The sequence below is a fragment of the Camelus bactrianus genome, chromosome 17, assembly GCF_048773025.1.
Source record: "Camelus bactrianus isolate YW-2024 breed Bactrian camel chromosome 17, ASM4877302v1, whole genome shotgun sequence".
NCBI lineage: Eukaryota > Metazoa > Chordata > Mammalia > Artiodactyla > Camelidae > Camelus > Camelus bactrianus.
Genome location: NC_133555.1, coordinates 11864176 through 11888447, shown reverse-complemented (window position 1 = coordinate 11888447; position 24272 = coordinate 11864176). Strand labels below are relative to the sequence as shown.

The 24272-nt window shown below is 38.1% G+C and overlaps 1 protein-coding gene across 4 annotated transcripts in view; it reads left to right on the top strand.

The window, feature by feature from the left end:
- The window catches only part of CNTN4 (contactin 4), an 814349-nt gene that overhangs the window by 196688 nt on the left and 593389 nt on the right, over positions 1–24272 (top strand). For 3 of the 4 annotated variants that reach the window (XM_074344450.1, XM_074344446.1, XM_074344447.1), the window contains exon 3: positions 13845–13900. The gene's annotated coding sequence lies outside the window, so the exon portion shown is untranslated. Of the gene's footprint in view, positions 1–4030; positions 4068–13844; positions 13901–24272 lie in introns of those variants that run through there. The other variant, XM_074344448.1, reaches the window with a different exon arrangement.

Sequence of the window (24272 nt, the reverse complement as noted above, 5' to 3'; positions counted from 1 at the left end):
TTTATGTAGTATTATAAGTGGATCAGAGCCATAAAATGGAGGAAAATGTGAAGTCTGAGATTAGTGGATTTCAGATTAATGGAATACTGCAGGATTACCAAAATCCACTCGCCTATGCGCCCAAGCTCATCTCTGGCTGCTGTCATATGGGCCCCAAATTGCCATCTCAGTGGCACAGAGCTTCAGGTTGATAAGCAAAGGTATTTTTCGTGCACGAGCTGTCTTGCCTCGGAGGGACTGATCTGGAGTGACTGTCAGTAGCAGCAAGCACCTACCTGGAGAATCAATCTCTTCCATTTTAATTTCATAGACATGCACCGCTGGAACTATGATGGTTATAGGATGAAGTCACCTGTAGGAATGCTGGCTGGGGTGACACAATCAAGCCCCATTAGTCTGTCTCTGGAATACAGACTGTAAATGGTAAGGGGAGAGAAAGACAGACAGGAGAGGATTGTGCCATGTGTAGAGAAAACGATGGAATCTGGGAGAATATCTTTGCACGCCTTGGTCTCCTGCAGGTGCATGGGACCTGGTAAACAAAAGTGCAGATTGTTCTCATGAAGTGCAATTCTGCTGCAAGTTCTATTAATTCTATGCGTATAGACTTAGATGTCTCTTTTTCTTCCATTTCTCAGAGCTCCTGGGTAGAAATGATCACCCTCTCTTTCTGCTGTCAGGGTGTGCCTCAAACCAAATGAACACGTTTTGAAGCTAAACAATCCATCCATCCATTCAATTAAGTTTCTATGATGCCTTCTTTTATTATTTTTTTTTCTGGCACATTGTGGTCAAAGCAACCTGGCATTGCAACTCTGATTTGAGTAAGCAAGCACACAGATATATGAGTACATATACTCATATATCTGTGTGTATTCCCATTAGTGCACTGACTAACATTAAAATAATTTGTGAACGATACAAGGATATTAATTCAACATTAATACAAACAGCTTTGGGAAATACTGAAGTTTAGTACTGGGCTTTATAATTACTGGTTAGGTGTTTTTAGAAATCTAGGTAGTGTGTTGGTGATTCAGGGAGTGCTAGCCTTGGAAAATAGAAAATGACTCTCCAGCCAAGATTACTTCCTCGAGATGAGCTTCACTTTGGCTCTATTGACATTTCGGACTGGATGATTCTTTATTCTGGAGACCTGTCTTGTTCAGTGTAGGGTATTTAGCTACATCCCTGGACTCTACCCAATAGATGCCAGTAACATGGCCTCCACAAGTCATGACAACCAAAAAAAAGTCTCTAACCACTGTCCAGGGTCCTCTGGTAGGGGGAGGCGCAAAACCGCCCCCAGTTGAAAAGCACTATATAGAGTATAGAGTGTGGAATTCTATACTTGGCCTGGCTCAGAAAGTTTAAGTTTTGTACAACAGAATGTGCAGCAGGAGGAGAGGAATGATGAAGAAAATACTTAGACAATGTGTCTGTAATTTTTTTCCCAGGGGATTACTTAAGACAGACAGACAGACAGACAGACAGACAGACAGACAGACAGACACACACACACACACACACACACACACACTATACACTACACTAAATGTATGTACTCTATATGACATTAACTTTATCAGACCTATCCCATTTTTTTGCCCAGGCATAAGATGGTAACTTAGGACTTTCTCTTTTTGGGTCAGGAGTGTGCTTTCTTCCTGATGCTGTCTTTCTGTTTCAGTTTTAATAGTACAATTGACAGTCAAGAGATTCAGTTCAGGCAAGAGTTGAATCCAGGGGTTCAAGCTCTACTCTCATTAGGTATGTGCTGTCAGAACAGAGACAGGTGGCTACTGAGAACCTTCAGCCTACCCCCAGAAGTACCCACCCTCCCTGAGTCCATAGGTTAAACTCAGGAGAAAAATGTTTGGATCTCCTTGCATCTTACGTGTTCTCTGAACCTAGGCACTTTTCCAGGGGGATGGACCAGCCTGGGTCACCTGATCCCTATCCACTCTTCCCCCTCAGTTCCCAAACCCTGAAAACAGAATCACAAAGAATGACTCCCTCTGCAAAGCTGAGATCCTTTATTTACTCTTTTGAAGAGAAAATTAAGCTGAAATTGCTTTAAGAAATTCTCCCTGTCACATTTTGTTTTATTCAATCATGTATTTTCTTCTTCTTTCTTTTTATCTTCTTTCTTTTTGTTCCTTCTCTGTGTTTCCAGTGCATCCTTTTATAGCAGTTCTCAAAGTCTGGTTCAGGGAACTCTGCTCTGGGGAATAACCAAGATTTCCAGGTTTTCAGATCAAAGCTATTTTTCTAGTAATACTAAGATGGTATTTGCCTCTGTCACTCTCAGTCTCTCACAGGTGTATGGTGGAGTTTTCCAGAGGCTGCATGACATGTGATATCACATAAATAAGACTAAATGCAGAGACAAATAGGAGAACCCAGTTAATTATCTGCTATTGAGTCAGACATTAAGACAATTTGAAAATGTAAAAGATGCCACTCTTCTCACTTTTTTTTTTTCAGATAATACAGGTATTCAATAAAACATGCTGTTTATGTTAATCTGTTACGTATTTATACTTTGGAAGTTTCAGTTTTAATTTCTAATATGGTCAGTATTGATATACATAACCCATAGAAATAAAAGCTTTTGGGGTTCTCAGTAAATGTAAGAGTATACGTTTTTAGGGCCTCAGCTGAACACTTGGAGTGTTCATCTTGTTTTTTCTACTCTGGCTTTTCAATCTTTAGTATCTCCTGCCCTGGGAGAACCACAGAATGTGTTCATCTCAAGCCCCCCCAGTGTCCGTTCTCTGCAGGCCTTGTGGAATCTCGCCCTTTGCACGTGCATTTTAGTGTTCAGCCTTTGACTCAGGTAGACCTGTATACAGACATCAACAGGTCCTTCTCTGTGTAGCTCCTTCCTTTTCATTATCTAACCCGGTAAGTTCTACACTCCAGATAGCCCCAGACTCCAATTTGTGCTTTCCCCAGCGAGACCACCTTTGTCAGTGTGGGCATCACTTCCCTTCGCCGTGGTTTGGAATGTGCCCAGAGAAACGAAGTCTGGATGTATGAAGAGCTGGCATCATGTGCTGATTTTCTCTCAAAGATCACAGCCTTGTGCTGTCTGTTGTCCAATGCTTTAAATCAGTTTCCTCATTATTTTGTTCAGTTTTATTGCAGTTTATAAGACCAAAATAAGTAGGATGCCAATTACTCTGAAATGGCCAAAATTGGAAGTCTTCAGTTGTTCATATGTTTGGGTGTTTCTTTGCAACAGGGGACTCAGCAGTGGTTAGATGCCTGCTGGACGACAGCCAGGTACAGTTACTTGTCCTTTTAGTGTCATTGGGGGATTGTTTCTAGGACCTGCCCCACGTACCAAAATCTGCAGATGCTCAAATCTCATAGTCAGCCCTCTGTATCCATGGATTCTGCATCCACAGATATGTAGGGCCAACAGTATGTTGATTGAAAAAAATCTGCATATTAAGTGGACCTGCACAGTTCAAACTTGTATTATTCAAAGATCAAATGTCTATCCATTTGAGGGTGGGGAAATAGGAGGACTTCTATTTATGTCATTTTACTTCCTTTAAAATAATGTTTATATCGCATTATGTAAATAATAACATTGTAGTACAATTGTATACTTTATAGCTGAAGATAGATTACAAATATTATTTTTGTGTGTTTTTCCTAATAGAAGCATACTATCAAAAAATGTGGAATTTTTCCTACAGTATTTGCACTAATTTCCTTTAGAAAATTATAACATGGTACGAAGTGAAAAGAACAAATACTTATTTTAGGGGATTAAGCAAACTATCAATTAAATATACTTTAGCATAAGCCAACTATGAGGATTGAGCCATGACTTGTATAACCTCTTCTGTCTGAGAACTTGTTCAGTCAGATGACTTAGTCCCTTATAAGGAGTGAAGGAGGGAGTGAAGTTTCACTGGAAGCAAGACTATTTCTGAATTAGCACTATGTGCCAGGTTCTGGACAATAAAGTTGTTAGGACCTTCCTTTTATAAATGCAGAAATTGAAGCTAAGAGAGAATCCTTTGCCTCTGGCCATTGCAGGAGTAAATGAGGTAGGTAGCATTTCTCTAATTCAAAAGTCTGTTCTCTTACGAGCTCACCAAACTTTCTTGCACCTAGACTAGACCTAAAACATTTTCCTATGTACAAAGATGTAGGACATTAAGAATTTTCACAAGGTTTCAAATGTAGCAGTGCCTATCCTGGAGTTCAGTGAAGTCGTAACTGACTGACAGTGAATGAGGGAAATTTCAAGTTGGTATGAATTATACAAATCTCTGAGTAAATGTGTGTATGTCCATGTGCGTAAAATGCTAAGTTTCTTTTCAAGAACGCTGAAGAAATTGCCCGCTGACTATGAAAGTATTTGCATTCTTCACATTCTTGTGCATGGATTTCCAAATTGATGGCTGTTTGCTTCACATGGAGACAGGAAATCAATCCTGGAAATTATTGTGTGTGTAGCTCAATTCAGTAAGTTGTAAAATATTATTTATTTCATCCCTTTCTGCTGTTTAGTTGCTATTTCATTCTTGATGGTAATAGCAAAATATTTGACAATACTGTAGACACACACTGATCTTTAAGATTCTCTTTAGAGTTCATAGCCCTGTGTTTAGAGGTCACTTGCCTTTTGCATCAGCAAGTCTCTCCCTCTTTAGAGAGGAAAACCAAGTCATGCTGTGTATGTTACCTTTGGTTTGGGGTGTGTTTCCTTTCAAAGATATGTCATTGTGTGATTTGTACTTCTGTCTCTAAAAAAACTGATAACATAGATCTCTTCCTGGACCATGAAGAGCAATAGATATGGAAAAGGATGTACATTCTCCAGAGTAGTGGTGGGAACTAGTAGTCCTCGTCCAGGGAGCCAGAATAAGTAGATGTTCCCCATGAAAAGCAGGGACCATATTTGAAACCCTCCTTCTTCTAGGCGCATAGATCTAATTACTCATATAGAATATCCCTGTTCTCAGGTACCAGTATACCCCAAATTCTGGACATGGACATACCAGGATCATATTTCTTACCAGAGCTGTATACCATCTCTATTGTTGTCTATTTAACATTTTCTATAAATCTAATGGATTTTTTTAAATGAATTGTGGATATGAAGAATGTGTGTACTAATAATATACACAGGTGAAGACTTACCATTAATGGAAAAGAAACATGAAATAAATATCTAAATACTTACAGAGACATAAAATAAGTGCGCATAGATTTACATTAAAATGTTCAGAAAATAAATATAATGCTGTGTACCCCCAGAAGTCCTATGACCACATTTTTGAAAACTGAGATTTTCTATGACTTATTTTTCAAGACTGGAATTGCAGTCCAGAGCACTTACCATGGTTTCCATTACATACAAGTCATTTATGGCCATGAAAAAACTTTCTGCCTTGAGGGACCGGTTGTGAGCCCCTCAGGCCTCCAGACTATGTTTCCTTCCCTCAACTCTCCATTATATTGCTCACTGCATATAGTTGTGTGTGGCGTGTTTGATAAACGCTTGGGGAATTGAGCTCTCACACAGCAATCACGCAGCACACAGAAGTCCAGTGCAGCTCTGAGAATAGGGCAGTGCTCAGCAAGCTCACAGAAAGGAAGAAGTGAATCTGGGAAAAGTTATTTAAACTCATAGAGATTAGGTTACTTCTCTGGTAAAGTGGGGTAATACACTCTACCTCACCGAGGTTTTTCTTTTGATTAAAAATAACCACTTGATAGCTTTACTGTGTATCAGGAAGGATTCTAAGCACTTTCTAAACATTAATTCATAGAATCATCATAGCATCCCCCTGAGGCAAATGGGATTTAATATGTGAAGAAAGTAAGGCACAGAGAAGTTAAGTAATTTGCTGAAGGTCACTCAGCTAGAAAGTGGAGATCTGAGTTCTGAAAGCCAGATTCTGTACTCTCAATCACTGTTCCATGCTGTGTTTTGTCTTGAAGTTTAAGAAATTATCCATGTGAAAGTATTTGGACTCTAACATCCATAGATACTTTAAAAAATTTTTGTTCCATTTCATTTGTCTTCCATTTCTTGGGCAGGAATGAAGGTATTTTCTTCCCCCCCGCAGTGGTAAAACTCAGATAAGGAACATGCACTTACAGGAAATATCAAATTCTAACTGTCCAGTATATTTTTATATCATGTCACATAATGTGACACATTAGGCTGTGGTGGAATGTCAAGCATTGGCATTAAATATGACTTGGAAATGGAGAGTGACAGGTTGTCATTATAACTGTGCCAATTTTTTGTAATAATGGTGAACCCTTGAAAATTTGATTTTCTGATTTTGTAGATTGCCAACACATGGACATTTTCTGTATGGTTTCCCAACAGGAAAGACAGAATTGAATTTAGCCAAACCTCATAATTGCTCTTAATGGAAATTTAAGGGGGCTAAAAAGCCTTCATTTCGATATGGGCTTCAATATTTTGAAGATAATTATTTTCCATCTCTCTTCCTAGCATGAAGAGGCAGATGAGTTAGTTTTTCATGGCACTGAATTGTAGATGTGGGTACCTAGTGATGCAAGTCATTCAAATTATGAGTTAAGTGATGACAGTAAGTGCCTGTATTTAGAACAGGAAACAGGATCCCTGCACTGTGGGAGGTCTAGCAATATCCCTGTCATCTTCCTACTCGATGCCACAGCAAACCACCCCACCTCCCAGCTATGTCAAAACTGTCTCTAGACTTTAATGAAAAACTGTCTGTGGTTGATAATCACTGATGTAGAGTAATAGAATTTTCGACTCCTTGATATTGTAAACTCCTAAAATCAATGACACTTTTGCGCATGTTTTAAGACCCCAGATTTCGGGGAGATAGTATCACAATTGCAAGTTCACAGTTACAATAAAATAATTATTATGCATTCTTTACTAGTATTATCTCACAAATAAAATCAAGTCACACCTCTGGCAAAACCTTGAGAAATTATTCATTCTCACCCCATTTTAAAGTTTATGTAAGTAATCTCTCCAAATAATAATATCTGACAAATGTAGGGTGTTTCATAATTACAGAGTACTTTCAAACTCAGTATTTTTAAAATTTTTTCTCCAGTAACTCTGAGGAGGGTTTTTATTTACTCATCTGATTGATTAGTCAGTAGAGATTTGAGACGGGTAACTTTTGTCGGTTTTTCATGAGTTAGGGAGATGAGAAGATACCACTGTTCTGAGTAATTTGGGGTCAGTAGAGTTTTCTTGCTCATTAAAACCGTCAAGGAAAGCTCTGTCTTGTGTATAACTTGTTCTCCTGGAGAGCAGTGCTGAGGACTCACGCCTTTTCTTTCTCCGGCTCTTCTAATTCTCTGTCCACATGCCACCCATCCCTATTGCGGTGTCTCTCGTTTTTTGTCCTGCGGCCTCATTGAGACTGCGGCATCTGTCTCCAGCCCCTCAGGTGAGCTGCCCTAATCATGTTACAGCAGGACAACTTGCGAAGCTCAGACTCTTGGGTTTCTAACCTTACAACTGATAAGCTCCACAAGCCATTCCCACTGCTCGTCTCCATCCCCTCTGTCTTCAGTAGATTCCTAGATCTCCAGGCCTGTAAGCTTCTTCCAGCCCTGTTTATCTTGCAGTCCAGACCCCGGAAATTAGTCTTCTAGAAAGAGGCACTTCAAGCCAGGCTCTTCGAGGTGTGCGTGACCTTGATAGGAAACCTCCCTCACTGTGCAATAGCAATGTCTCGGGGGGAGCCACTGTTCGTTAGCTTAAATTGTCAGCTTGATGTTTCAGTAAAGTAAATACATATTTTCCCGACAGTAGGGACTTTTTCCTCACTCCGTGGAAACTGCGCGAAGCCTTGTTATTGAGAGATGATCATATTTTAGAAGTGCCACTAACTGTGCCCAATGTGAGTCCCAAGGATGTGATTATCTCTTAATAACTCTAAAGCCTGCCATGCATCATGCCATATTGTTGTTTACCTTGAGTGTGTCGGGGGGAACCCATTAGTGATCTCTGTGGTTGATACCGTTTGTCGTGATAATGACAAAAGAATCAAATGACCATTTGTTTGCTTGTAGCTAGACAGCATGATTAGAAGTGCATCCCACTGGAAAATGCATTTAAATGTAATCTCTTGCTTAGTATTCGTTTAATAACCCGGATGTTAACACTAAATTATGTCAAGCCAAGCTAATGGGAAATCTGCAACTAAACGTAGATAATTTAATGTCTACATGACATTTACCTCCGACAGGAACCTCAGGTTGGGTTTTAACTACCGGTGAAGAAAGCAAACACTTATGAGAAAGGAAGTAAACACCCATGAGCAATACCTGCTGATTCAGTGATGGAAAATGTCATCAATAGCTTAAGTAAAATAGGATAGGTCTAAAAAAAAATACACTTTAAATATAGTAGCCTTTAAGAATACAGTTACTGAAAGGTGTCTTTTTCACCTCATGCTGTGTTTTCTTGTTCAAATAATGCCATCATAATAGGCATCATTGATAGAATACCTGCTTTACCCAACGGTTTTCATACTATTCTATTTCATACTTCACTATTTCATACCTTCTATCATTTTATTTGTGTAAGAACCTTGCAAGGTGATTAATATCGTTCTTGTTTTAGACAAGAGGAAATTGAGACGTTAAATGATTTTCTTGAGTTCATGGAGCAGTAAGGGTGGAAAAGCATAGAATCTAATCCGACTTCAGAGTCCACGTGTTTGCTACCCATGGGTCATTGAAAGGCAGACCGCGTGGAAGATTCAGTACAATCACAGGAGACTTGGGGCGGACGGTGATCACATATACGTTTACTCGTAGGTGCGTATGTGTCTGACCCAGTGAAGGGCAAAGAGACCACAGTGAAGAGAGCCCTGTTTTCTCCCCCTCATCTCGCATCCCTGTGTCTGTGAGAACGGAAGGAAGTAGAGACATCGCATCTGGTTTTCTGAGCATTTTCACGAGAATTATTGTCATGCCCTTATCTGTCACTTGGGAAGGATTGCTGTGTCCTGAATCAATAAACAGCACAACTTTTAATTCTGAGGTGCTTGGGGAGGGTCTAGATCAGGACTTCTTGTTCTCTAGAGTAAAATCGTCCTTTTTGACCCAGGCCTTAGCAGCTGCTGTCTCTTTATAGCTGTTTTTTGCCGAGAAGCTCCTGGATTTCTGGCTCTCGTGTGTGGTGGTATAGCCGGCACATTTATGTTGACACCAGCTGATTTGTTCACAACTCTGGGACCCAGTCTTTCTTAGCAGAGGGAGATTCATCCATTTATTCATTTGTTCATGTATTAATTTCCTGTCTATTCTTACATGTGCTTTTTTGAAGTTTATAATGAAAGCCATTATTAAAATTTAAACATAAAATTGTTACAATAGGTAAATGATATGGATGATAACATTGGACAATTTAATGAATTCTCAATAATTTTAAAAATAGTTAAATATTTTGTGCATAAGAAGATCTGGACACCTTCTTTACGTAGATTATCTCATTCTGCCCTTATGAAAACAGTGTAAGGTGGGAATATAATCATACTCATTTTATGCATAAGGAAGCTGAACTTAAAGAAGGTGGATGAAACGAAAGCCTTTCTTGTGTGCTTGTCCAGGGAGAGGCTGTTACTCAGTGGACTAGCATAGATGCATAGCTTCTTTCTTTGTGTAAAGCAGAACTAAAATAGTATAGAATAATTCCTGTGTTTTTACCCCATTTCAGAGAATAGACTTGGGTGTCTATCTACCTAATTCATCTCTGTGCCTGCTGGCACACCTGATGGGAAGTTTTAACTTAATCACTGCTGCCCCTGGTAAGAATATGGCTAGTCAACTTTTCTTCCAATGAGGAATACATTTAAAAATCTCTAATTATTAAATGAAAATCTTCTCACTATCTACTTAGGCATTATTAGAAATTTTCTTTTAAGGCCATTTATGAAAATAAACTGTAGAAGTGGAACTTAATTTATCATAAGTCAGTTTTTAAGTTGGATTCATTCATTGATTCAGTTGGCACACATGTAAGGAGCACATGTTTTAGACTGGGTTGTTCTAGGCTCTGCAGCTTCAGTTTGAACAATAAGACAAGTTAAGACAAGTACATGTTTTCCCACAATAAAAGAAGTGTGTTGGTGTGTGGTGTGGGTGATAGATTGTGACTGGTGTCGTGCTGATGTAACAGGAGCACAAAACCTGATCTAGAAATATTGTGGTTCTGTTAAAAGGGTTATTTCAAAAATAATAATCTATTACTCTACTTCATTTATTTTAATGATTTTGTTTATTTTTCTGGGGAAGGTGGTAGAATAGTAGTTTTATTTTGATACCAAAACTCAGGAAGTGAGGGACCTTGCTATGTGTTTTTCCCTAGCAAATATTTTTGAGTAAATGAATAAAAGCAAATCGAAAAAATCTCGGTCTATAATAGGAAAGGACAGATGACCCTGACTCATAGTCAGGAGGCAGGAAAATTTGTATATGGAGATTTCCTTGCAAATAGATGAATAGTTAGCTGGGAGCGGGGTAGGGGGTTGGGGGGTGGAGCAATTATTGTTAGTTTCTATTGTTCACCTGTATTTTCCCTCACTTTCTTTATGGAGTTGGGCCTTCATATTATTCATAGAAAGCTTGACTTCAGTGGGCTCATTTCTTAACCTGCAACCATTTAATTGTGGTACGGAAGCCTGTTTTAGCTGACTGAAATAGAAGGATTTTTGAAGTCATGTACTGGGCAAAGCGATGGTCCTCTCAGAGCAGAGAACTAAGTAAAACCTGACCTCATGAGGACTTAGCTTGCAAAATCTGGAGATGTGGCTACTTCTCACCCTTTGTTCCTTATTTTCAGCCCCTCATTTCTCATGGGGATGAGAAATAAGGGTGCGTGTTATCTCAAGTCTGGTTTTCTCAGAATGTCTGATTCATCTGCTGATTCTCTCAACAGACTGACTTCTTCACTGATAATTTCATGTTTGCACTCCTAGACTTCTTGTTGTTGCAATTCAAAAATCTCTGAATCTTACAGGCTTAATGGGGGTTAAATGCCCATGGATGGCTCAAAGCTGCAGCCAATTAGGGTGACTCACATAGTGCACAGGACTTTCTTTTTCAGGAACTGTGGGTGGGGCAGTTTCTTTAAGGAGAAAGTCTCAGACATTCTCCTTACTTTTCCATCCTTTCCATCCTGTTTTCCCATCTCTTTGGCATTGTTCTTTGCTCCATGGCACCTAACAAACCTGATAAATGTATTCATAATGTTAAACTATCCAACAGGTGCATTCTTCTGGCCAAAGTTCCCCCTGGCACCAATTCCAAAAATAAAAGGGGTGAGTTTAGTGCTAAATGTTTTAGACAGTGGGGAAATTGTTGTAAGTATGTGTTGTTTCTTGTTGCTGATTTTGCTTTTTGTCTGTATATCATCCCTAATAAGACTGTTCATAATGGATGAGAATCTCACCAGTGCTACTACAAAGTTACTCATTACCATCTGCCAAGTAGTAGACTGAATACCTACATTGCATTATGTTATTTACTTTTCAGTTGTTTTTTGAGGCTGGATAACATTATTGTCCCCTCTGTATAGGTGAAATTGAGGCTTGTATCAATTGATGAATTGATCACTTTCACATGGCTAGTAAATAATTGAACCAATGTCCGATCCCAGATAGCTGTTCCGAGCCCGTGCTTTTAAACAAGAGAAACATAATTATTATTTAATGAATAACATTAGAGCCTAAGTTCTTATTTCAAGTCTGTATCATTCTAGTGGATAAATGTAATCTTACTTTCATTCCATGAAAAAGAGTATGTATACATATATATATATAATATGTAATATATATATATATATTATACATGCATGCCAAGATTCAAGTAGTAATTGAAAAGAAAGACTGAAACCTTCACCAAAAGTATTTTTTACTGTTTAGAGTATTCTTATTTTAACTGTTGTTTTTGATATGTCAGCTGGAATTGCAATTGGTGCCAATAACTATAAATAGAGCTTTATCTTCTTATCAGTGGGTATCCTTAGTGTAAGAAAAATGGTTGGGCTTTGATGTACATACACATACACACAGCTGGTGACAATTCATATTAAAATAAAACAAATAGTGATGTATTTATGATTCATTGTCACGTCGATTATAGGATTTTTACTGTTTCATAGAGAGCACTTCCTTATATCGTTTTGGCACATTTATCACAATTATTTGTGGCACTTCATTTTGGGGGGAATATGTAGGAAAGGACAAAAAAAGAAAAATTATATTTCTGAACATATTAACCATATAAAAAAAGCCAACACATGCTTGGTTCTTGCTTTCCAGACATTATTGAAACTACCCTGAAAGTAGAGGTAGTAAGGTACTTATAAAATAATGAGTTATTATGCTACCTAGCAGGGGATATCAAACTGATGAAGAGATAGTGTTTTTATGGTTAATCAAGAAAATATAATATTTCTTTACCAATCACATATGCTATATTTAAATGTAAATTAGACTAGACTTGCATCATTAAATATATTTCTGAGTGATATATATATATATATACACACACACACACATACACACACATATAAAATGTAAAATGTTTTCAATTAAAAAAATTACAAAACAGTAACTTGCCTCAGAAGATAACCACAGGAGAAACTCGGTGAGAGGATCCCCACATATACATAAACATGAAGATAAGAATGTATACATTTATTCTTAGTAATATCGTGTGTGTATTTTCCTTAGAGGGAAAACCATTGCCTAAGGAAAAGTACTCTCCTAGGTAGAAAGTTATTTTCCAATTAAAGTTTAGCTTGGTAGCTTTAAGGGAAGCTATCATGCCATGTTGGAAGAGTTTTTCTTTTGTTTTTGTTATTGTTACCATCGTTTTGCATATTCATAAAACTAACAAAATCCGCAGGATGCCTCCTAGTTCATTGCTCACCTTTACATTATTTAAAAATCCCTTTGTTACATATTTTCTTAGGAAGTTATCACTTTTTTTGAATCTGAATACCACAGGATATCACTGGCTTCTGGGGCCGTTATACTAACAAAGAAAGAATGAAGTGGTGAATTGACTTGTCACAGGTCACAGAGCTGGTTGAATTTGGTTTGTTCATTTATTTTGTTTCTTAGTTTTTTATATTCCACATATAAAGCATGAGTGAAGCCATATAGTATTTGTCGTCTTCCATCTTACTGATTTCACTTAGCATAATATGCTCAAGATCCATCCATGTTGTTGCAAATAGCAAGATCTTATCTTTTTTATGGCCGAGTAGTATTTCATTATATATGTATACCACCTCTCTTTATCCAGTCATATGTTGATGAGCCCTTAGGTTATTACTATATCTTGCCTATTTAAAATAATGCTGCAATGGACATAGGGGTGCGTGCATCTTTTTAAATTGGTTACCAGAGGGCAAGGAGGGCATGGGGAAGGCAAAATGGGTTAAGGGGATTAACTGTATGGTGATAGATGGAAACTAAATTTTTGGTGGTGAGTACATGGTGGGGTACACAAAAGTAGAAATATAATGTTGTACACATGAAATTTATATAATATTATAAATGACTGTAACCTCAAAAATACATTTTTTAAAAAAGCATACATTAAAAAAAAAAAGAAAGATTCACATAGCCAGCCAGTGAGATACAGAGCAGAGGAAAGAACCTGACCTTCGGCTCCTAATCTAGGCAACTCTATGAAGCTGGAAATCCATACCTACTTTATTTAATTTTCATTTCCTCCTAATTTAGGTTTAGAGTGGGAATAGTTAAGCATCAGCTACATATAAGCTTATTTATAGTTTAAAAATGTACTTATTTGTATTTTTTTAATTCTAGGAATCATTGAGAAAGAGTAACTCCTCAGCATGTGGCTGCAAGAACTGCGGTAAAAGGTAAGCTTCTCACACGGGAAGGTATTTTTCTTACATGCATTTTCACCTTTGATTAGCATCCTTAGTTGCTATGGAAACATTGAGATCCTTTCCTTACAGAGTGATACCATGAGATCACTTTTGATGTTTTTTCTGAAGGTCGAAATTAATGAAGACTAGTAAAGTCATATAGAGTAAGGCTTGAAAATAGGAAGTTGAGACCTTTCTGTGTTCTTTCTGGAGAAGATATTTGAGGTGGGTTTTTTGGTGGTTCAGATTAATTGGATAATTCAAAAACTTCAGAATTTGGCATCATCAGAAGAGTACTGGGAATAAAATGAAGACTTGCATTCTCACCCATGGTTTTACAGAGGACGTTTTATCAAGTCAAATCTACACAAATACTAAGTTAACTAGATCCAACACATACTGACGCATTAAAATTGGAAGTCTTTTAGGGATAAACGCGAGTGTTGTAACTGTACAGTGTATGCAGTTTTTTTGTTTTTATAAAAGATACAGATCTAAAGAAGCATCATTGTTACTGTTTTAGCTTCCTAAGGCTGCTGTAACAAAGTACCATCAACTAAGGGACTTAAAACAGTGGAAATTTATTCTCTCATAGTTCAGTAAGTTAGAAGTCTGAAATCAGACTATAGGCTGGGCTGTGCTTCCTCTAAGGGCTGTAAAGGAGAAATCCTACTTTGCTTCTTGTAGCTTCCAGTAATTGCCCACAGTTTTTGGTGTTCTTGGCTTGCAGTTCATGGCTCAAATCTCTGTCTTCAAGTGTGCTTCTCCCCTGTGTATCTGTGTCCAGACTTCCCTCATCTTGTAAGGACAGTAGTCCTTAAACCAGGCCCCCAATACCCCAATCCAGTATGACTTCATCTTAACTTGATCACATCTGCAAAGGCCCCTTTTCCAAATAAGGTCACAGTCACTGTTCTGGGGATTTGGATTTCAACATAGCTTTTTCGAGGACATGATTCACCCATGATAGTACCTATTCCTTAAAAGAGACATGAGTGATGTTAAAGTTAATTCTGGTTAACTAGACATTCCAGTGGAAAAGTATTTGCAGGGAAGTGTGGGGATGGAAGAAAATCTCATTCCATTGATACATACAATATAAAATGCTGGCTTACTTTAAAAAATATGGCAATTTTCTCTTGATGGCCAAATTGTCTCCCAAGCAATATAAAAATGAAATAGTCATTCAGTGCAGGGATCGATGACATTGGGTAAATATTAGTGCATGATTTTGACTCTTAGGGATTTTTTTTAACACCCTCTGTTAAAAAATATATTTAGGAAAAAGTGATTTCACTTGATTCCTCAGATGAGTTTTATAAGCCAAGGTTGAGTAAGATATTCTTTACTAATTAGTTATTGCTCTGTAAACAAACAAACAAAAATCAGTGGCTGTAAACAGTAACCATTTATTATTTCTCATGAGTCTGTCAGGTCAGCTGCTTGGGTCTTCTGATGTGGAACAGATTCCTCCAATGTTCGTGGGTTGGTTCATGTGTCCGGGGTCAGCTGGTAGGTTAGTTATGGGGAGTCTCTGCTCCCCATGGCTGCTAATCCACCAGCAGGAGTCAGCCTCCTCACGGTGCTGGGATTTTTCCAGGAAATTCCGAGTGTTCTCAAATGTGCTGTGAACTCCTGTTCTATTTTTACCTCCTCCAGCTTGTCTAGCTATAATCCATCCCACACAGGGCAGTAGGAGTGATCTTCTTAAATCACTTCCTAAACCTAACCCAACTACCGAAACCATCCATAAATCTGTCACTGTTCCCTACTTTCCTTGGAGCAATTCCAGCTGTTTAAGATGGCTTCAAGAAGGTTCTACATTGTTTGGCTCTTGCTTGTCTCTCTACCTGAATTTCTTCCCCCAATCCGACACTTTCCAAAGTAGGTTCAACCAGCCTGAGTTTCTTTAAATTATTTAAATGAACGATCTTTCCTCTTGCTTTTTTTGTTTTGCTCATTTTATCCCTTCTTCCAAGAATATTGTGCTCTCCTTCCCCTACCCTCATTTCTTTTCTTTGTTTGACCAAATCATTTTGTCACTAAATAAAAACTCACTTCTTCCAGGAAGGCTTCTATGTTGCCTGCTGCCTGAGTTAGACTTCCCTGTGCTGCTAACGTCGGTGTGCACAACGTGATCATCACATTGTACTGTACCTGTTTGCCAGATTGTCTTACTCTCCCACTGTGGACTCTCTGAAGCCAGTGATTATATCTTCTTATACATCATGGTATTTCTAAAACCTAGCAGTACATATACAAAGAATGTCCTCAGTAATTATCCATGGAGAGAAGGAAGGATTTAATGACATCCTTGATTTAATGACATCTTTTCTATTCCAATTCCTCTGTCTTTAGAAGTTTAAAGTGTTGGACATTTCCAGAATTAAGATTGAAAGGAAGGAAATCACATCCTCATATTTTCCTGATTCTCCTTTGGCCCTATCTTAATGAGGGCCCGGGCCCCCTCCAGTGCCCCGGCCTTTTGTTATCTGTAAAAGTAGTGGCTTATGGATCAGAAAAACCCCAAAACAGAGTTGTTTTTGTTCATGCATTTGCTCATTCTTTTAATTTCAAAAAGAAAAACAAAGTATAATTTGTTGCTAAGACTTGAAAAGTAGATTCCACATGCAGCGATGATTTCCAGACTCTCTTAGGGGAAAACAGAGTGTCTTTCTATTGTGGGCCTTTGTTCCCAGGTGGCAAGAGGGCTCACCTGAGCCTCCAGTGCCTCCCTCTACCTTCAGTTCCTCATGCAACATCATTCGCTGCCTTTATGGCCCTGGCAGGTGCTTGTGCTCAGCGCCTGAAGTGATGGAATGAGGAAGCTTAGCTCATCTTCTAAGTTCCTGCCCCTCATGAACCAAAGATCGTAGGTTCAGTGGCTGAATGAGCCATTTCATTGTTCCTGTCATATATCTATCAACTAAGTGAAAGTAATTTTGACTTTGTGTTCAGGGCTCTGTGCTTAGTTTCCTGCCCTAATACTTGAACAGATAAACTATCCTCTCTGAGACTCTGTTTTCCCAACTATAAAATGGAGACTATAATACTACTTATGGGCTTATATCATGTAAAGTTGCTTTATTAATACCACAAAATTCCATCGAACCTATACACGTAGAGAAAATGGAAGAAGATAGTTATATTCTTTTTTTCTGGATTGGTACAAATTATTTCCATCTTTTGTTAGGGAATATTAATTAAAATAGACTAAGAAAATTACAATCTGGATGAACCTTGAAAATGTTATGCTAAGTAAAAGAAGCCAAACACAGCAGGCTATATATTATATGATTCCATTTCTATGAAATGTCCAGAATAGGAAAAATGATAGAGAAAAAGTATGTTAGGGATTTCCAGGAACTAAAGGGGGAGAGACTAATATGAACTGGCTGCTAGGGCTCAGGATTTCCCTTTTGGGGTGATGAGTAAGTTCTGGAATTAGATAGTGGTTGATGGTTGCACAACCTTGTGAATATTGTAAAACCCCCTGAATTGTACAGGGATGGTGAATTTGATGGTATGTGAATTATACCTCCATGATGTAACAGAATAGGAAATGCATATTTTAAGAAAACACAATTTCTCCTTCAGATTTGGTGATTAGGGGGTGTAACAAAATAAGCAGGCTCCTTGGGCTGTCATTCAAATCAGTACACACTGTCTTCCTAAAAACCCTGCTGTGTCTTCCAAAGCCAAAGACCAAGTCAGATTTCTAATTGTAAGAATTCATGGTTTAATACAATGGTTAGGGGTGATGGGGTCAGATAGAGATGGGTTCATATACTAAATAAAACTGTTAAAACTTCTCTAAGCCACAAATTCCTCAAACTATAAAGTCAGGGTACTAATCCCCATTTTGTTGGGTTATTAAGAGTTAGGAAGAACAAATGTCAAGTACTTACCAAGATACCAGTACAAAACAGGTCCTCTATAATTTTTATATATAGATATAGATATAGATATATATATATGTGTGTGTGTGTGTGTGTGTACATATATAAATTGAAGTATAGGTGACTTACAATTTGTTATATAGTTGATATATTTTTAATTAGTGTTAGTAGGTTGTAAATATTAGGCTATAACAGATTTTTGGTGACTCAGCTGTTCCAGAGTTGGCTTTTTAATTTTTTTTTTCTTCCTCTCCACCAGATAGAAAAGAATGGCTAGGATTGCTGCTAGCACTTAATGAATTTAATCAGCCCCGTGGGGACTTTCGATATAGCAGGGAAATATTTAACAGAGAAACAAGATTTTTATTCTCGCCATATTTCTCTTGGTAGTCGACAGAGCTTTCTGGCGCAGAGGTAACATTGCCTGTGCTGAGAGGGGAGCATTAACATACCATGAGGGTGATGTTAGAACTAAGAGAACACATCCCGGTGGCCTTATATGAAAATGTTACTGTGAATATGCTTCTGAATGCAAGTCAAGCTGCTGCCAGTAAGAAAATAAACTGCTGCCTGAAAATGTATGATTCAATTGTCCATCCTTTTTATTATTTATGACTTTTTTCCTTTAGAACATTGTAGAGATCCTTTTTTAATCCTTTGGCGTTGTCTTTGGAAATTGAAATTAAAATGATAGTGTGGGTATGTAGAAGATCACCGAGGCATGAAGTGAAGTCTATTATAAAGTGTAACATTAAGCAGAATTATTTCATCTTCATTATGAAAAAGTGACTGGATGAATTTCTCCATTTGAGCAGGTGGCTGCTTTATGCTTTTCCTTGTGGGCAGTGGCAAAGGCTGTACAGTGGTGAATGGCCAGCAGAGCCAGGCACCTTGCATCATTTGTTCTCTCAGCAACAAGTGTTTATTGGGAGCTAACTATATGCCAGTGTCTTCATTAGGACCTGGTGTTCTGGTGGCAACTAAAATATATATGCACCTTCACGTTTGGAGTTTGATATCTAATAGGGGTCACAGACAATAAACAAGTGAGAAGATTTTTGTGTCCGGTGCTCTGAGCAAAGGAGGAGAGCACAGCAACCAGGTAGCTCGGGTGCCGGTTCTGCATCACGACCACCTTGTTGTGTGCCTCTGGGGCAGCTGCTCATCACCAAAGGGCATCCGGTCTCTTCCCTGAAAGAACTGACCTTTGGTCATGATGGAATAATTCTCTTTTTATTCTCAGTCATGCTTTTTGATAAAATACTTGTTTTATATCATATTGAGATCACCATCTCTGCCTTAGTGAAGTTAATATTTGCCACGGAGTCCCTTTTTACTTTGTTTTCAGTCCTTCCATGTCATTTAAGTGTGTCGCCTTTTAGTTGTATGTAGCTATGTTTCTCCATCTAATTTTTTTTTCTCTTTTATCAAAGGAGTTGAAATATTTGCACTTATTTTGAGTCTTGAAATATTTTTACATTCTTCCTACCATCTTATTTTGTGTCTGCATGTTTTACGTGAGGGTTTTTAAAATTTCTACATATTTCTTCTTTCCTATATTCTGATGGATTTTTCTTACTTCCTTTTATTTCAGATGGCTTACTCTATTTCTGTTTTTTGGAGGCTTCCTTAAGTGTAAACGTAGCAATGCCAAATTTAACAATGTTCTGAAATAAAACCTAAAATTATTTAACTCTAATTGTATGACTCAGAGTTACAAGCTATTGTTGTATACATAGTGTTTTAGATTAACTTTATTTTGTTTTCAACTAGTGATTCTTGTTGTTATATTTAATATAGTCAAGGCATAACATATATGTTTCCCTATATATTTACCAATTTATTTTGTTTATATACTTACCAATTTATCTTGTTCATCATTACATTCGACATCCTATTTCTTTTTTATTCAAGTTTCTTTTACTTAACATACCCATAAAATATCTCTTATAGCTGAGTCTCTCTTATCTTTGTTTATCATGAAATGCCATTATTTTACCATTATTTTTGAGTAATATTAAACAAGATTTAGAATTCTTAGATGCTAAATTTTCCCCTCAGTACTTTGAAGGTATCGTTCTATTGTTTGCTTCTCTTTATTATTATGGATTTTGACGTCTCCTGTCAGTCAAATAGATCTTCTTCTTTATGTCATCTTTTTCTCTTCTGTTTCCTTTTAAGTTTATCTTTATCTTTGGAGTTCTGAAGTTGCATTAGAATTTGTCCAGTTATGCATTTATTTTTTAGGTCTTCTCACGTGATGCCTTACTTTCAATCTAAAGACACCTTCCTTTTTTTCAGTTGTGGAAAATTCTCATTCATCGTTTGTTTAAATATTGACATTCCTAACACTTTTCTTTTCCACTGTCCTCTTCTGCATGTCTAATTACACATATTTTGGGCCATTTATTTTTTTCTACTCTAATGCCTGTTTCTCTTTTCAAATATTCTATTTCTTTACATCTCCATTTTGCATTTTGCAAAAATTCTTCAGTTTCCTTCTCTGAGTTTTAAATTCTTTCTTCGTCAGTATCTACTCTATTAATATTTTGTATTAGTCAAGATAGTAAGCTTATGCTGCATTAGCAAACAATTCACAAATCTTACTGGTTAAAACAATAAAGTTTTTTTTAATAAATAAAGAGAACCCACGGAATCATGAACTGAGTCTGGAAAGCTTCTTCCTAGATGGACACGTGTCACTTTTTGCTCATATTTCATTGGCAAAAGAAGTCACATGTTCATGAGTGACTCCAAAGAGGGCAAGGAAATAAAATACTAACATTTGCTTGGAAATAAAGGAGAATATTTGTGAAAGGCACTTAACTGCAATACCAAGTGTCTTTTTTTTTTTTTTAAGTTTTTGGTTAGCTTTTTTCTGAAAGTTCTATTTGGTTTATCTTTCTGTGTTTCTTTTATAGTGTTCTGCTATTTTATTATGGGTTCAGTTCCTTTTTATCATTTTCCACACTCTGATTTTCTATTCATGTTCCTAATCTTTAATTATTTCTAGTGCTTACATTGCATATTGCTTTTACCATGCTAGCTGATTCATTTCCATATTAGTTTCCACCCCCCTCTCATATAGTATGTCATTTTATATTATGAACTTACATTAGATTTTTTTTTTCCTCTGTAGGAATGTTGTAGACCTTGTGTTGTAAAAATGTGCCCCAAAAGTGGTTTTGCTTTTGCTTTACCAAGGTCCTGGGATTTAAAGTTTCTCAGATCAGTATTAATTTCCTACACCTTCTGAGTAGTATGCATTTACATATACTGAAGCTTGGCAAAGGACTGAGATTTCGATTTCTTAGAGGGGACATGTTGAGCCCAGGACAGAGAGCAAATCTCCATACTTAGTCTTGAGGTGGCTAGAGATCACATAAATGGCTCCCAGCAGTGACTTCATCACCAAAGAGCATCCCATCTTGTACCTGCCTCTCTGGCAGATGCTTCAAGTTTAGTAGTGGGTCCTTTTCACCTATGATCCATTCACTTTGCAATCTGGTATTTTGTTCTGGTTTTCATGTCAGATAATTCTGCACGTGAGTCCTGTTAGATCAGGACTTCCGTTCCCTAAAGTTCTTTAGTTTTCCTGAGCATAGACCCCCTTGGTCTATAAATCCAGGTATTTTGGGGGCTTATCTCTCCTGTGCAGAATCTAGTGATGGAGGAGGACTTTGATGTCGAGCTTGGTCCCTTGTTCTCCAGGGAAAATAACCACGCTTTTTAATCCCTCCTGTCTGTGGATCGCTGTGGCTAGGGTGTGAGTTTTTCCTTGATAAGCCCATATGGTTGCCTCTCCTCCCTGTCTCACTGCTGTCCTTTTACCTTTTGTTGTGGAGGCTCTGTTATCTAGTTTTCAGGTCCCTTTCTAAGGGAATTATTCCATATGTAGTTGTTGATTCTTTGTTTCGGTGGAAGGAAGTGAGTTCAGGATCTTCCTCTGCCACCGTCTTGAACCCTCTGAACAGTGAAGTACTTTGCCTGTAATAAGTTTATGGCCAGAGCTGAAAACTGACCTCCCCCTCCCCTGCCCAATAGCTGGAAATGGTTTAAACAATAGGGAATGGAAATCCTAAGTCTGATATGGAATGTTCTTTAATACAGGATTAGCAGTCAAGAGGCACTGATTGAAACAAGTTAAAAAAAAAAAACAAACAAACGCACAGGCAACTACTGCTGGGAGTTCTAGGCGGCAAGGAGGAAGTGGCTCCGTTGGTATTAAGTGCTCGTCTACAGTAACCAGAGATAAACTCTGTCTTTGCTATAATTTGACTTAGATCAGAACTGAACTCTCAAAGCAACTTGCTCACTACAAAAGAAATCTGGGTTTTCTGTCAAGTGTACAGCTCTTTCGTTTAGGAATATCCAACTGCCACAGCCCTGGCTAAAAGGAATTTCTGGTGTCTCCTTGTACCACAAAGTGATTGGAGCAGGAGATTTTTCCCTTTGATGGATTTCAGATTAGGACACAGAGACTAGATGAGACCTGAACAAGGCAGTCAGTAGGTAATGTTAATCCAGGGCTAGGATGACTGTTTTCATTGACTGCATGTAACACAGAAAGAAGGAGCGGAAAAGAGAAAAGAAAAGAACACGGCAGAGAGAGAGAGAGAGAGATAAGTGGAGAGCTGAGTTGACCACATGGTCCCAGAGACACAGAAAGGATAACATCTTTGCCCTTGACCTGTCAGGTTTGATTTTAGTCTAGCTGCACTTCTTAGCTGCAGGTTCTCTGAGATTCCTTGTGTTCTTCCAGTAAACTAACTTTTTGCTTGGGCCATTTTAAAAGATTCTCTATTTCCTACAAACGTATTTCTTAGCTTAGACATTGACCAACTGTGCCCCATGACAGCAAGTTTATATTGTCTATTTTTAAAACCCCAAATTCCTTGAAATTAACATTGTAGTTTTAGCTCATTGACTGAATCACTGGCTGGTATTAGGCAGACCATCTCTCATTTTTTTTTTTAATTTATCTCTGTATTCCTACCCTTACACAAGGATAAAATTCTATTGTGATGCCTTAACTCACAGGTCAGAAGTTGGGACAAATACTACTTGAGAAACGGGCATACTGTACATAATTCAAAGATGTTCCTAAGCAGAAGCTAGCTTGGGGGCGTTCGGAGCAGTGCTGGCACCTTTAAATAGCTAGTTCAGCTTCAGAGGCTGCCCAACTACTGACACAGGGTTTATCTGCTGGGAGGCTGTGACTCACTTATTGCCCAATTCCCCTACGTAATCTGACACAATGTATCCCCCAGATGCTTCCTGCTGCTAATGCTTCTATTTCTATCTTAGAGCCTTTTAATTTGTATTTTCCCCAAATGGTTTATGTCTGCTTTGTCAAGTGGGATTCTCACCTCACTTGGAACTCCGGGCTCTTTGATAAAGAAGAGCAGGTTGGCAAGAGGAGCTGGCATGCCATGGAACCTGTGTAAGCAATCAACAGCTTCTTTGCAGCCAAGTGTGATTTTTCTGCAGTGCCAGCCGAAAGCAGCTCAGCACAGCTGTCTGCTGCTAATGTCAGATTCTCATATGCAAAGTTCTTATCGATACTTCACCACTGTGCAGAAGGTAGGAGTTTGGGTGCAGGTGGCAGCTCTGGTATCACATTGCGGTTGCATTTCTTGAACCCTATGTGCATAACCCCTTAATGGGCATTTGAGGTTCAAGAACATTCAATTCCTGTTCACCTGCAGAAGTATGAACCGTTATTGTGAATCTTGATCCTGGAATCAAGAGGGATCTGAGTTCGAATCCCAATTCTGCCCCAGATTTATTATGAGATACTGGGAAACTTGTTTAACCATTCCAGACTCCAGATGATGTATTTAAAAATGAAGAAAATGTTAGAACCTACCTTTGGGTTAGATTTTTAAGTTCTCATCATCATCAGGTGAGGACCGCTTTATGTTTTAAAGTGTGTCTCCCGTGTTCTCTCACTTCGGTTGAGCACAACTAAATGTCATTCAATTCTTGAGAGGAAGTAAGATCAGCCTCCTTCTTTACTTGAGGGAGGAAAACAAACTTGTGGAAAATAAATTCTCACCACTGATATGAGGAAGACTCCCCATCTTTGTGGACCAAGCCCGGCTCTGACCATCAAACCTGTTGTGAGTGTATGACTCCGGACGAGTCATTAAACAGGCTGAGCCTAGGTTTTCTCAACTGTACCGTGAGAGATCTGGCCTGGGTGTTACCTGGAGATCTTTTTTTTCTTGCTGTGTTCTAGGAGTTTCCTCTTTACAGTTTGAACATTAAATGACCTCCCATTCATGGTAGAGTGATGCAATACAGTTGTGCAACTATGCAGTAAACAGAACTTGACCTTCTACAGTTGGTATGTTTCAGGTAAACTCAATATTAGGGACTTTTAAAAATACAGAATTATTAAGACTCAGAACCATTACTTTGCACAGAAACAAAGGTATATGTTAAACCATTTTTATTTCCTG